General features: G+C 46.2%; 1 long non-coding RNA gene across 1 annotated transcript in view; it reads left to right on the top strand.

The window, feature by feature from the left end:
* Positions 1–12,968, top strand: part of LOC123996394 — a 13,809-nt gene extending 841 nt beyond the window's left edge. Inside the window, exons 2-3 of the long non-coding RNA XR_006831974.1 lie at positions 1–53; positions 12,410–12,968. The exon at positions 1–53 is cut by the window's left edge and continues 90 nt beyond it. This is a non-coding gene — a long non-coding RNA (uncharacterized LOC123996394). The remainder of the gene's footprint in view (positions 54–12,409) is intronic.
* Positions 12,969–13,941: the final 973 nt, after the last annotated feature.

Below are 13,941 nucleotides of genomic sequence, written 5' to 3'. Positions count from 1 at the left end.
ATGGCATCACAGAGACGGGATTGTGCTCGCCTGTGGAGAGGCCACTGGAATAGGTGAGTGTCTATTCCTCATCTTCATCCTTTCGCTCTCTATCTTTCTCTCCCTCTTTTTCTCTTTCTCTCTCTCTAGCCATTTCTTTCTTTCTTTCTTTCTTTCTTCTTTCTTTCTTTCTTTCTTGCTCTCTGTCTTTCTTTCTTGCTCTCTGTCTTTCTTTCTTGCTCTCTGTCTTGTTATCTCTCTCCCCTTTCTCTCGTTTGTCATTTAGCTACACCATATGCATCCCTGATGAGTTTTCCCTCAATTTCCTTGCTTCCATTTCAGTATATTTCTACCTGTTTTCCCCTAAAGCTCTGCAATGTCTCCCTCCATCAATCCTTCTTTCCGTCCTCTTTTCGTCATCCATCCATCCTCCTCACCTGCTCCATGCAGACATAAACAAGCCTCTAGTGTGATGGATTTTTATCAAATCTAATGGCTCAATTCCATGTCTTGCTCTCCTCTCTGTCCCGCCCTCTCCCTCCCTCCTTGCCTCTTCCCCCCTCCTTGCCTCTTCCCCCTCCTTGCCTCTCCCCCCCTCCTTGCCTCTCCCCCCTCTTCTTCTCCATCTCTCTGTCTCTCCACACTCTCCACATTCTGTTTGAATTGACACTCAGAGAAGACAAGGCAGTCTCTATATTGACACAGCCAGTACAGTAACTGTAAAAGCTGTGGACATAGTCTCTGCGTTTTTCCACGATGACCATTCTACGCCTGTCTGTTGGTGTGCGCGTGCATGCGTGTGTGATGCCAGAGAGGGCAGGCTGTGTGTTCTATGGTGTTTGTGTCAAACAATCAGCCAACAACACAGCCGTCCTCTCCTCTTCTTACGCCTCCAACCCACCACCATGAGCCCAGCCAACAGCCTAGCACACTACATGCTCCTGTGGGTACTGGGCTGTCAGCGCGGGAACATCCACACATTTAGTATTGATTGGAACTGATACACTAAGTGGACTGTAATGTTTCACCTCAAATGGACCGTCTCTCCCCTGTGGCTGCATGCAGAGAGGAGGTGTCAGTTCGGCCTCTTTAACAGCTGACATAGGTTAGATAAGGGTTATAGTACTGGGAAGAGACAGAGATGTTTCATACAAGCTGTACTGATATAACTGTTACATGTCCAGTGTTGCAGGGTACATAGAATAGAATACACTCTTAGAAACAGGATAAGATTTGTTACTGTAGTGGTACCCTGTAAGGTAGGACCTTTGTCACTTCACTTATAGGGACGTAATTGTACCCCAGTTCATACCTCAGATAGTACCTTTCTTACATATAGCCCACAGGTACAATAGCATGCTTTTAGAAAAGGTACATTTAGCCTTTATAGCATTTCAGAAATGTACCTCTACCATAGACCACTTAAACTGGTACAACACTTTATACTAGATCAGTGGTTCCCAATCTTTTTATAGTCCCGAACCCCTTCAAACATTCAACCTCTAGCTGCGTACCCCCTCTAGCACCAGGGTCAGCGCACTCTCAAATGTTGTTTTTTGCCATCATTGTAAGCCTGCCTCACACACACTATATAATACATTTATTAAACATAACACTGCAGCAGCGTTTCCCCTGTCATAAACCCTCACACTAGACTACTGCAACAGCGTTTCCCCTGTCATAAACCCTCACACTAGACTACTGCAACAGCGTTTCCCCTGTCATAAACCCTCACACTAGACTACTGCAACAGCGTTTCCCCTGTCATAAACCCTCACACTAGACTACTGCAACAGTGTTTCCCCTGTCATAAACCCTCACACTAGACTACTGCAACAGCGTTTCCCCTGTCATAAACCCTCACACTAGACTACTGTAACAGCGTTTCCCCTGTCATAAACCCTCACACTAGACCACTTCAACAGCGTTTCCCCTGTCATAAACCCTCACACTAGACCACTTCAACAGCGTTTCCCCTGTCATAAACCCTCACACTAGACTACTGCAACAGCGTTTCCCCTGTCATAAACCCTCACACTAGACTACTGCAACAGCGTTTCCCCTGTCATAAACCCTCACACTAGACTACTGCAACAGCGTTTCCCCTGTCATAAACCCTCACACTAGACTACTGTAACAGCGTTTAAACCCCACTAGTCACTTCAAACCCTGTCATAAACCCTCACACTAGACTACTGCAACAGCGTTTCCCCTGTCATAAACCCTCACACTAGACTACTGCAACAGCGTTTCCCCTGTCATAAACCCTCACACTAGACTACTGCAACAGCGTTTCCCCTGTCATAAACCCTCACACTAGACTACTGCAACAGCGTTTCCCCTGTCATAAACCCTCACACTAGACTACTGCAACAGCGTTTCCCCTGTCATAAACCCTCACACTAGACTACTGCAACAGCGTTTCCCCTGTCATAAACCCTCACACTAGACTACTTCAACAGCGTTTCCCCAGTCATAAACCCTCACACTAGACTACTGCAACAGCGTTTCCCCTGTCATAAACCCTCACACTAGACTACTGCAACAGCGTTTCCCCTGTCATAAACCCTCACACTAGACTACTGCAACAGCGTTTCCCCTGTCATAAACCATCACACTAGACTCCTTCAACAGCGTTTCCCCTGTCATAAACCCTCACACTAGACTCCTTCAACAGTGTTTCCCCTGTCATAAACCCTCACACTAGACAACTTCAACAGCGTTTCCCCTGTCATAAACCCTCACACTAGACTCCTTCAACAGTGTTTCCCCTGTAATAAACCCTCACACTAGACTACTGCAACAGTGTTTCCCCTGTCAAAAACCATCACACTAGACTCCTTCAACAGCGTTTCCCCTGTCATAATCCCTCACACTGCAACAGACTACTGTCATAAACCCTCACAGACCGTTTCAACCCTGTCATAAACCCTCACACTAGACTACTGCAACAGCGTTTCCCCTGTCATAAACCCTCACACTAGACTACTGCAACAGCGTTTCCCCTGTCATAAACCCTCACACTAGACCACTTCAACAGCGTTTCCCCTGTCATAAACCCTCACACTAGACTACTGCAACAGCGTTTCCCCTGTCATAAACCCTCACACTAGACTCCTTCAACAGCGTTTCCCCTGTCATAAACCATCACACTAGACTCCTTCAACAGCGTTTCCCCTGTCATAAACCCTCACACTAGACTACTGCAACAGCGTTTCCCCTGTCATAACCCCTCACACTAGACTACTGCAACAGCGTTTCCCCTGTCATAAACCCTCACACTAGACTACTGCAACAGCGTTTCCCCTGTCATAAACCATCACACTAGACTCCTTCAACAGCGTTTCCCCTGTCATAACCCCTCACACTAGACTACTGCAACAGCGTTTCCCCTGTCATAAACCCTCACACTAGACTACTGCAACAGCGTTTCCCCTGTCATAAACCCTCACACTAGACTCCTTCAACAGCGTTTCCCCTGTCATAACCCCTCACACTAGACTACTGCAACAGCGTTTCCCCTGTCATAAACCATCACACTAGACTACTTCAACAGCGTTTCCCCAGTCATAAACCCTCACACTAGACTACTGCAACAGCGTTTCCCCTGTCATAAACCCTCACACTAGACTACTGCAACAGCGTTTCCCCTGTCATAAACCCTCACACTAGACTACTGCAACAGCGTTTCCCCTGTCATAAACCATCACACTAGACTCCTTCAACAGCGTTTCCCCTGTCATAACCCCTCATACTAGACTACTGCAACAGCGTTTCCCCTGTCATAAACCCTCACACTAGACTCCTTCAACAGTGTTTCCCCTGTCATAAACCCTCACACTAGACAACTTCAACAGCGTTTCCCCTGTCATAAACCCTCACACTAGACTCCTTCAACAGTGTTTCCCCTGTAATAAACCCTCACACTAGACTACTGCAACAGTGTTTCCCCTGTCAAAAACCATCACACTAGACTCCTTCAACAGCGTTTCCCCTGTCATAATCCCTCACACTAGACTACTGCAACAGCGTTTCCCCTGTCATAAACCCTCACACTAGACTACTGCAACAGCGTTTCCCCTGTCATAAACCCTCACACTAGACAACTTCAACAGCGTTTCCCCTGTCATAAACCCTCACACTAGACTACTGCAACAGCGTTTCCCCTGTCATAAACCCTCACACTAGACTCCTTCAACAGCGTTTCCCCTGTCATAAACCCTCACACTAGACTACTGCAACAGCGTTTCCCCTGTCATAAACCCTCACACTAGACTACTGCAACAGCGTTTCCCCTGCCATAAACCCTCACACTAGACTACTGTAACAGCGTTTCCCCTGTCATAAACCCTCACACTAGACTCCTTCAACAGCGTTTCCCCTGTCATAAACCCTCACACTAGACTCCTTCAACAGCGTTTCCCCTGTCATAAACCATCACACTAGACTCCTTCAACAGCGTTTCCCCTGTCATAAACCCTCACACTAGACTCCTTCAACAGCGTTTCCCCTGTCATAAACCCTCACACTAGACTACTGCAACAGCGTTTCCCCTGTCATAAACCCTCACACTAGACTCCTTCAACAGCATTTCCACTATCATAAACCCTCACACTAGACTCCTTCAACAGCGTTTCCCCTGTCATAAACCATCACACTAGACTCCTTCAACAGCGTTTCCCCTGTCATAATCCCTCACACTAGACTACTGCAACAGCGTTTCCCCTGTCATAAACCTTCACACTAGACTACTGCAACAGCGTTTCCCCTGTCATAAACCCTCACACTAGACTACTGCAACAGCGTTTCCCCTGTCATAAACCCTCACACTAGACTACTGTAACAGCGTTTCCCCTGTCATAAACCCTCACACTAGACAACTTCAACAGCGTTTCCCCTGTCATAAACCCTCACACTAGACTACTGCAACAGCGTTTCCCCTGTCATAAACCCTCACACTAGACTCCTTCAACAGCGTTTCCCCTGTCATAAACCCTCACACTAGACTACTTCAACAGCGTTTCCCCTGTCATAAACCCTCACACTAGACTACTTCAACAGCGTTTCCCCTGTCATAAACCCTCACACTAGACCACTTCAACAGCGTTTCCCCTGTCATAAACCCTCACACTAGACTCTTTCAACAGCGTTTCCCCTGTCATAAACCCTCACACTAGACTACTGTAACAGCGTTTCCCCTGTCATAAACCCTCACACTAGACTCCTTCAACAGCGTTTCCCCTGTCATAAACCCTCACACTAGACTCTTTCAACAGCGTTTCCCCTGTCATAAACCATCACACTAGACTCCTTCAACAGCGTTTCCCCTGTCATAAACCCTCACACTAGACACCCTTCAACAGCGTTTCCCCTGTCATAAACCCTCACACTAGACTACTGCAACAGCGTTTCCCCTGTCATAAACCCTCACACTAGACTCCTTCAACAGCGTTTCCCCTGTCATAAACCCTCACACTAGACTCCTTCAACAGCGTTTCCCCTGTCATAAACCATCACACTAGACTCCTTCAACAGCGTTTCCCCTGTCATAATCCCTCACACTAGACTACTGCAACAGCGTTTCCCCTGTCATAAACCCTCACACTAGACTACTGCAACAGCGTTTCCCCTGTCATAAACCCTCACACTAGACTCCTTCAACAGCGTTTCCCCTGTCATAAACCCTCACACTAGACTACTGCAACAGCGTTTCCCCTGTCATAAACCCTCACACTAGACTCCTTCAACAGCGTTTCCCCTGTCATAAACCCTCACACTAGACTCCTTCAACAGCGTTTCCCCTGTCATAAACCCTCACACTAGACTACTGCAACAGCGTTTCCCCTGTCATAAACCCTCACACTAGACTCCTTCAACAGCGTTTCCCCTGTCATAAACCCTCACACTAGACTACTGCAACAGCGTTTCCCCTGTCATAAACCCTCACACTAGACTCCTTCAACAGCGTTTCCCCTGTCATAATCCCTCACACTAGACTACTGCAACAGCGTTTCCCCTGTCATAAACCTTCACACTAGACTACTGCAACAGCGTTTCCCCTGTCATAAACCTTCACACTAGACTACTGTAACAGCGTTTCCCCTGTCATAAACCCTCACACTAGACAACTTCAACAGCGTTTCCCCTGTCATAAACCCTCACACTAGACTACTGCAACAGCGTTTCCCCTGTCATAAACCCTCACACTAGACTCCTTCAACAGCGTTTCCCCTGTCATAAACCCTCACACTAGACTACTGCAACAGCGTTTCCCCTGTCATAAACCCTCACACTAGACTCCTTCAACAGCGTTTCCCCTGTCATAAACCCTCACACTAGACTCCTTCAACAGCGTTTCCCCTGTCATAAACCCTCACACTAGACTACTTCAACAGCATTTCCCCTGTCATAAACCCTCACACTAGACCACTTCAACAGCGTTTCCCCTGTCATAAACCCTCACACTAGACTCCTTCAACAGCGTTTCCCCTGTCATAAACCCTCACACTAGACTACTGTAACAGCGTTTCCCCTGTCATAAACCCTCACACTAGACTCCTTCAACAGCGTTTCCCCTGTCATAAACCCTCACACTAGACTCCTTCAACAGCGTTTCCCCTGTCATAAACCATCACACTAGACTCCTTCAACAGCGTTTCCCCTGTCATAAACCCTCACACTAGACACCCTTCAACAGCGTTTCCCCTGTCATAAACCCTCACACTAGACTACTGCAACAGCGTTTCCCCTGTCATAAACCCTCACACTAGACTACTGCAACAGCGTTTCCCCTGTCATAAACCCTCACACTAGACTCCTTCAACAGCGTTTCCCCTGTCATAAACCCTCACACTAGACTCCTTCAACAGCGTTTCCCCTGTCATAAACCATCACACTAGACTCCTTCAACAGCGTTTCCCCTGTCATAATCCCTCACACTAGACTACTGCAACAGCGTTTCCCCTGTCATAAACCCTCACACTAGACTACTGCAACAGCGTTTCCCCTGTCATAAACCCTCACACTAGACTCCTTCAACAGCGTTTCCCCTGTCATAAACCCTCACACTAGACTACTGCAACAGCGTTTCCCCTGTCATAAACCCTCACACTAGACTCCTTCAACAGCGTTTCCCCTGTCATAAACCCTCACACTAGACTCCTTCAACAGCGTTTCCCCTGTCATAAACCCTCACACTAGACTACTTCAACAGCGTTTCCCCTGTCATAAACCCTCACACTAGACCACTTCAACAGCGTTTCCCCTGTCATAAACCCTCACACTAGACTCCTTCAACAGCGTTTCCCCTGTCATAAACCCTCACACTAGACTACTTCAACAGCGTTTCCCCTGTCATAAACCCTCACACTAGACCACTTCAACAGCGTTTCCCCTGTCATAAACCCTCACACTAGACTCCTTCAACAGCGTTTTCCCTGTCATAAACCCTCACACTAGACTCCTTCAACAGCGTTTCCCCTGTCATAAACCCTCACACTAGACTACTTCAACAGCGTTTCCCCTGTCATAAACCCTCACACTAGACTACTGCAACAGCGTTTCCCCTGTCATAAACCCTCACACTAGACTACTGCAACAGCGTTTCCCCTGTCATAAACCCTCACACTAGACTACTGCAACAGCGTTTCCCCTGTCATAAACCCTCACACTAGACTACTGCAACAGCGTTTCCCCTGCCATAACCCCTCACACTAGACTCCTTCAACAGCGTTTCCCCTGTCATAAACCCTCACACTAGACTACTGCAACAGCGTTTCCCCTGTCATAAACCCTCACACTAGACTACTGTAACAGCATTTCCCCTGTCATAAACCCTCACACTAGACTCCTTCAACAGCGTTTCCCCTGTCATAAACCCTCACACTAGACTACTGCAACAGCGTTTCCCCTGTCATAAACCCTCACACTAGACTACTGTAACAGCGTTTCCCCTGTCATAAACCCTCACACTAGACTACTGTAACAGCGTTTCCCCTGTCATAAACCCTCACACTAGACTACTGCAACAGCGTTTCCCCTGCCATAACCCCTCACACTAGACTCCTTCAACAGCGTTTCCCCTGTCATAAACCCTCACACTAGACTACTGCAACAGCGTTTCCCCTGTCATAAACCCTCACACTAGACTACTGTAACAGTGTTTCCCCTGTCATAAACCCTCACACTAGACTCCTTCAACAGCGTTTCCCCTGTCATAAACCCTCACACTAGACTCCTTCAACAGCGTTTCCCCTGTCATAAACCCTCACACTAGACTACTGCAACAGCGTTTCCCCTGTCATAAACCCTCACACTAGACTACTGTAACAGCGTTTCCCCTGTCATAAACCCTCACACTAGACTACTGCAACAGCGTTTCCCCTGTCATAAACCCTCACACTAGACTACTGCAACAGCGTTTCCCCTGTCATAAACCCTCACACTAGACTACTGCAACAGCGTTTCCCCTGTCATAAACCCTCACACTAGACTACTGCAACAGCGTTTCCCCTGTCATAAACCCTCTTAAACTGGTGCCACAATAGAGAGAAGATGATGATGTGCAGGTTCGCAGAAAATAAATGCTGTTTTTGGTTATGGCCTATTGATTAGCGATTGTCAAGGATGCACAGAAATTCTCAAACGTGTGACGTTTTTAGTTCAGATGATTAATTTGTCATTTGTGATCTATAGGCTAAGAGAACTTCATTCAGCTGTTTATTCCATTGTAGAGTTTGAATAGTGTGAGAAGCACAGGAGGTTGGTGGCACCGTAGTTGGGGAGGACGGGCTCATGGTAGAGGCTGGAGCAGAATAAGTTAAATGGTATCAAATACATCAAACACATTGTTTCCATGTGCTTGATGCCATTCCATTCACTCTGTTCCAGACATTATCATGAGCCGTCCTCCCTCAGCAGCCCCCACTGGTGAGAAGACACCAACATATTTGGTAACAATCACAACATAGGGTACAAAATCAATTGTAGCTCTTAAAGGGGCAGTAGTCTACATTGGGTGTAGAATTTCCAATTACAGCATTGTTTAATCTGCAGTTATTCTTCTGCTATTTATTCTGTTACCAATAATATGTACATCTTAATAGTATGTTCTGATTACAGTTATTATGTCTCATCTTTAATAAATGCCATCTATTAGCTTCCAAAATGTAAGTAGCTGTCCGATAACACATTCTGATAGAATGGCTTGTCCTGCAGTGCATTGAGTGAATGTTGAGTGAATGTTGGAAAAAGATTTTGGTTCCTTTCTAAACATAGCAATGTGAATACAAAGATGACTCGGACCACAAAATAGGTGAAATGAACTGGGAAAAGAGTTGAGTATCTGGGCTGAACCAGTAAGACTTAGCCTGGAAGCCAGATCGGTTCTGCTTCAGCCAACTGCTTTGTCATTGTCATGCTTTGGCATGTTTGGTATTGTTGGCTAAACCTGTAGCAGATTTGGCAAGCAAGCTAGGTAGGAATGGGGCAGAGCCAGGGTTGATTCTGGATTGTATAAGGAGAGACAGTGGCTTTATCTTGGCTGTATGTAGGAAAAATGCACTTACTATAACTGAGATATATGTTGTTGTCTCACCTAGCTATTTTAAGATGAATACACTAACTATACATTGCTCTGGATTAGAGTGTCTGCTAAATGACTAAAATATAAACATGTCTTTATATGGTTAGTGGTTTTAACCTGGCTGTATATGTGGAGAGAGGAGACAGGTGGTTTTAACCTGGCTGTATATGTGGAGAGAGGAGACAGGTGGTTTAAACCTGGCTGTATATGTGGAGAGAGGAGACAGGTGGTTTTAACCTGGCTGTATATGTGGAGAGAGGGGACAGGTGGTTTTAACCTGGCTGTATATGTGGAGAGAGGAGACAGGTGGTTTTAACCTGGCTGTATATGTGGAGAGAGTAGACAGGTGGTTTTAACCTGGCTGTATATGTGGAGAGAGGAGACAGGTGGTTTTAACCTGGCTGTATACTGTATGTGGAGAGAGGAGACAGGTGGTTTAAACCTGGCTGTATACTGTATGTGGAGAGAGCAGACAGGTGGTTTAAACCTGGCTGTATACTGTATGTGGAGAGAGGAGACAGGTGGTTTAAACCTGGCTGTATACTGTATGTGGAGAGAGGAGACAGGTGGTTTAAACCTGGCTGTATATGTGGAGAGAGGAGACAGGTGGTTTTAACCTGGCTGTATACTGTATGTGGAGAGAGGAGACAGGTGGTTTTAACCTGGCTGTATATGTGGAGAGAGGAGACAGGTGGTTTTAACCTGGCTGTATACTGTATGTGGAGAGAGGAGACAGGTGGTTTAAACCTGGCTGTATACTGTATGTGGAGAGAGGATACAGGTGGTTTTAACCTGGCTGTATACTGTATGTGGAGAGAGGATACAGATGGTTTAAACCTGGCTGTATACTGTATGTGGAGAGAGGAGACAGGTGGTTTAAACCTGGCTGTATACTGTATGTGGAGAGAGGATACAGGTGGTTTAAACCTGGCTGTATACTGTATGTGGAGAGAGGAGACAGGTGGTTTAAACCTGGCTGTATATGTGGAGAGAGGATACAGGTGGTTTTAACCTGGCTGTATATGTGGAGAGAGGAGACAGGTGGTTTTAACCTGGCTGTATACTGTATGTGGAGAGAGGAGACAGGTGGTTTAAACCTGGCTGTATATGTGGAGAGAGGAGACAGGTGGTTTTAACCTGGCTGTATACTGTATGTGGAGAGAGGAGACAGGTGGTTTTAACCTGGCTGTATACTGTATGTGGAGAGAGGAGACAGGTGGTTTAAACCTGGCTGTATACTGTATGTGGAGAGAGGAGACAGGTGGTTTTAACCTGGCTGTATACTGTATGTGGAGAGAGGAGACAGGTGGTTTTAACCTGGCTGTATACTGTATGTGGAGAGAGGAGACAGGTGGTTTTAACATTTACATTTTACATTTAAGTCATTTAGCAGACGCTCTTATCCAGAACGACTTACAAACATGGCTGTATATGTGGAGAGAGGAGACAGGTGGTTTTAACCTGACTATATATATATATATATATGTCTATTTTTATTTGGTTTTTATCTTGGACTTTTGCCTGTTGAGGAGACAGTGTTTTTCTTCTGGACTGTGGTTTTAGCTGTTGCCTTTAAGGAGCAGCGAGTGCGAGAGTAAGAATGTGAGTGAAAGTGTGAGCGAGATAGAGAGAGACTGGCATGTTAAAACTTCTTCAGGATCGGTGTGTCCCCTGCGGGACGATTGAGCTAACGTAGGCTAACGCGATTAGCACGAGATTGTAAGTAACAAGACAATTTCCCAGGACATAGACATGTCTGATATTGGCAGAAAGCTTACATTCTTGTTAATCTAACTGCACTTTCCAATTTACAGTAGCTATTATAATGAAAGAATACCATGCTACTGTTTGAGGAGAGTTCACAGTTTTGAACATGAAAAGTTATTAATAAAAAAATTAGGCACATTAGGGCAGTCTTGATACAAAATGTTGAACAGAAAGGCAATGGTTCATTGGATCAATATCCACTTTGCACATACCCTGCTTTCATCTAGTGGCTAAAATCTAAATTACACCTGGGCTGGAATAATACATTATGGCCTGTCTCTTACATTTCATAGATGATGATACAAAACAACTGTTGGTTTTTTCTTTGTATTATCTTTTACCAGATCTATTCTGTTATATTCTCCTACATTCCTTCCACATTTCCACAAACAAAGTGTTTGGTACCAAGAATATGCATATCCTCGCTTCAGGGCTACAGGCAGTTAGTTTTGGATATGTAATTTTAGGTGAAAATTGAAAATAAGGGGCGGATCCGTAAGAGGATTTATTAAAGTACAGATCCACTCAGATGCTGTATAGAAAGATGGACAGATATATATGGAGGGACTGTGAAAGATAGCAGGGATAAAAGGAAATAGGAGACTGTGATAACTAAGATAGATAGATGTAAAGGGGGAGATTGAGCTGCAGAGAGAGAGAGAGATGAATGAAGGGAAGAGGTGAAGAGGGAAATGGAAGGTAATGTCAGTGGAAGAGTGACACGGACAGACTAGACAGGAGGAAGACAGGCAGAGTTGAGTCGGACGAGGAGAATGTGTGCGTGATAAGCCAGAATGACACAAATGTCACATACTCTCTCTTTCTCTCTCCCTCTCTCTGCCTTTCTCTCTCCCTCTCTCTGCCTTTCTCTCTCCCTCTCTCTGCCTTTCTCTCTCCCTCTCTCTGCCTTTCTCTCTCCCTCTCTCTGCCTTTCTCTCTCCCTCTCTCTGCCTTTCTCTCTCCCTCTCTCTGCCTTTCTCTCTCCCTCTCTCTGCCTTTCTCTCTCCCTCTCTCTGCCTTTCTCTCTCCCTCTCTCTGCCTTTCTCTCTCCCTCTCTCTGCCTTTCTCTCTCTCCTACAGGGCTGAAACCTAGTGGAATGAGCTCTACCTTTCTGAATCCTTTCCTTGTCAGTCAGGAGTCACAGTTCCCACCATGGGGAATAAAGACAAACTGCTAGCATCCAGCACCCCAATACTGACCACCTCTCTACCCCTGCAAAGTGAACCCCCCCCACCAGGAGCACAACCACCAGTGCTACAATTGTTCCAGTGAGAGATTACAACCGCATCCAATGGGATTTAATGAAATCTAGAGGTTTGGGGTGTTTATGCCAGTGTAACAGCTTGTAGAGGACCTTGAGCTTCGGGGGATGTTTCTCCCTGGAAGGAAATACTCAACTGTGACGCTCCTCCAGAAAACTACATGAGATTGTGGTACACGGGTGGATTTATCGGCTGTACATCCTGTCTAGATTATGAGACTTTACTCTGTTCACTTCAAAGTTCTGCGTCTGTTCCAGACCGGTCCCTCAGCAGAACCAAGTAGTTGACAGTCCCCCCTTGGGAATCCCGCCTTCTGTGGGCTTATTTTTTAAAGGAACAATTTCCCCTCCACTTTTCACTTTTTCTGGTCACCCTCCTTTCCCCCACCTCTTCATCCAGTGAGGAGGAATATATTATGAAACAAGTCTATTCTTCCTGATCCTCCCTTGGTGACAGAGAGAGAAGAGGGACAAACTGCCCTGAATAGATAACGAGGAAGGAGAGAGGTAACGGAGAAGAGAAGAATATAGGGAAACAGGTAGAGAGAAAGAGAGAGAGAGAGAGAAGAGATAAAGAAAGCGAGATAATTAACTGAGATTTGTCAGAATCCTTCTAGAGACGTCCTGCCTCAGCCTAATTTAGCCTGTCTGTCTGAGATCCGCTGGGAGCTGATTTGTTGGTTGGCTGCTTGGTTGGTTGGCTGCTTGGTTGGTTGGCTGCTTGGTTGGTTGGCTGCTTGGTTGCACGATGGAAGAGGCAGAAAAAGAGGCAGAATTCTGACCAGGGGGGGCAGCTGAGCACTAGAGGAGGGTAAAAGGCCCCACTGTACACCCCTGGACCGGAACTTGATGGCTCTTAAACAGACAGACAGACAGTAAACTGGGAGGCATTATAAACAAGCATTACAAACAGACAGTCGTCATTGTCATTCCAGACTGTGTGTGTGTGTGAGAGAGAGAGACAGAGAGAGAGAGAGAGAGAGAGAGAGAGAGAGAGAGAGAGAGAGAGAGAGAGAGAGAGAAAATGAGTGAGATAGGAGTATAGAAGAGAGAAGCAGTCAGTCCTGTGTTGGGTTTGGTGCTGCCTGTCTGCCTGACGGGGACTGAGAGCGAGCGACGCAGCAATTAGAGGATCTGACTGCATCCCCCTCAGCCTCAGCCTCCACTGGCAAGACTAGACAGAAACAAACAAACAAGTAGGGGGACTGCTACTAGAAGGGAAGGACAGGTTAGATAGAGGTAGTCACAGCAAGAGTGAGAGAGAGGGAAGGAAAGAGAAAAGTAGACAGTGAAAAGGAGAGGGATAGAGAACAGGTGTCTGAAATCCCCTTCATCTGCTTGTCATTTTCG

Source organism: Oncorhynchus gorbuscha, linkage group LG15 (assembly GCF_021184085.1).
Source record: "Oncorhynchus gorbuscha isolate QuinsamMale2020 ecotype Even-year linkage group LG15, OgorEven_v1.0, whole genome shotgun sequence".
In the NCBI taxonomy this organism is placed as follows: domain Eukaryota; kingdom Metazoa; phylum Chordata; class Actinopteri; order Salmoniformes; family Salmonidae; genus Oncorhynchus; species Oncorhynchus gorbuscha.
The sequence above is the reverse complement of the archived record's forward strand: the minus strand, read 5'-3'. Positions and strand labels throughout refer to the sequence as shown.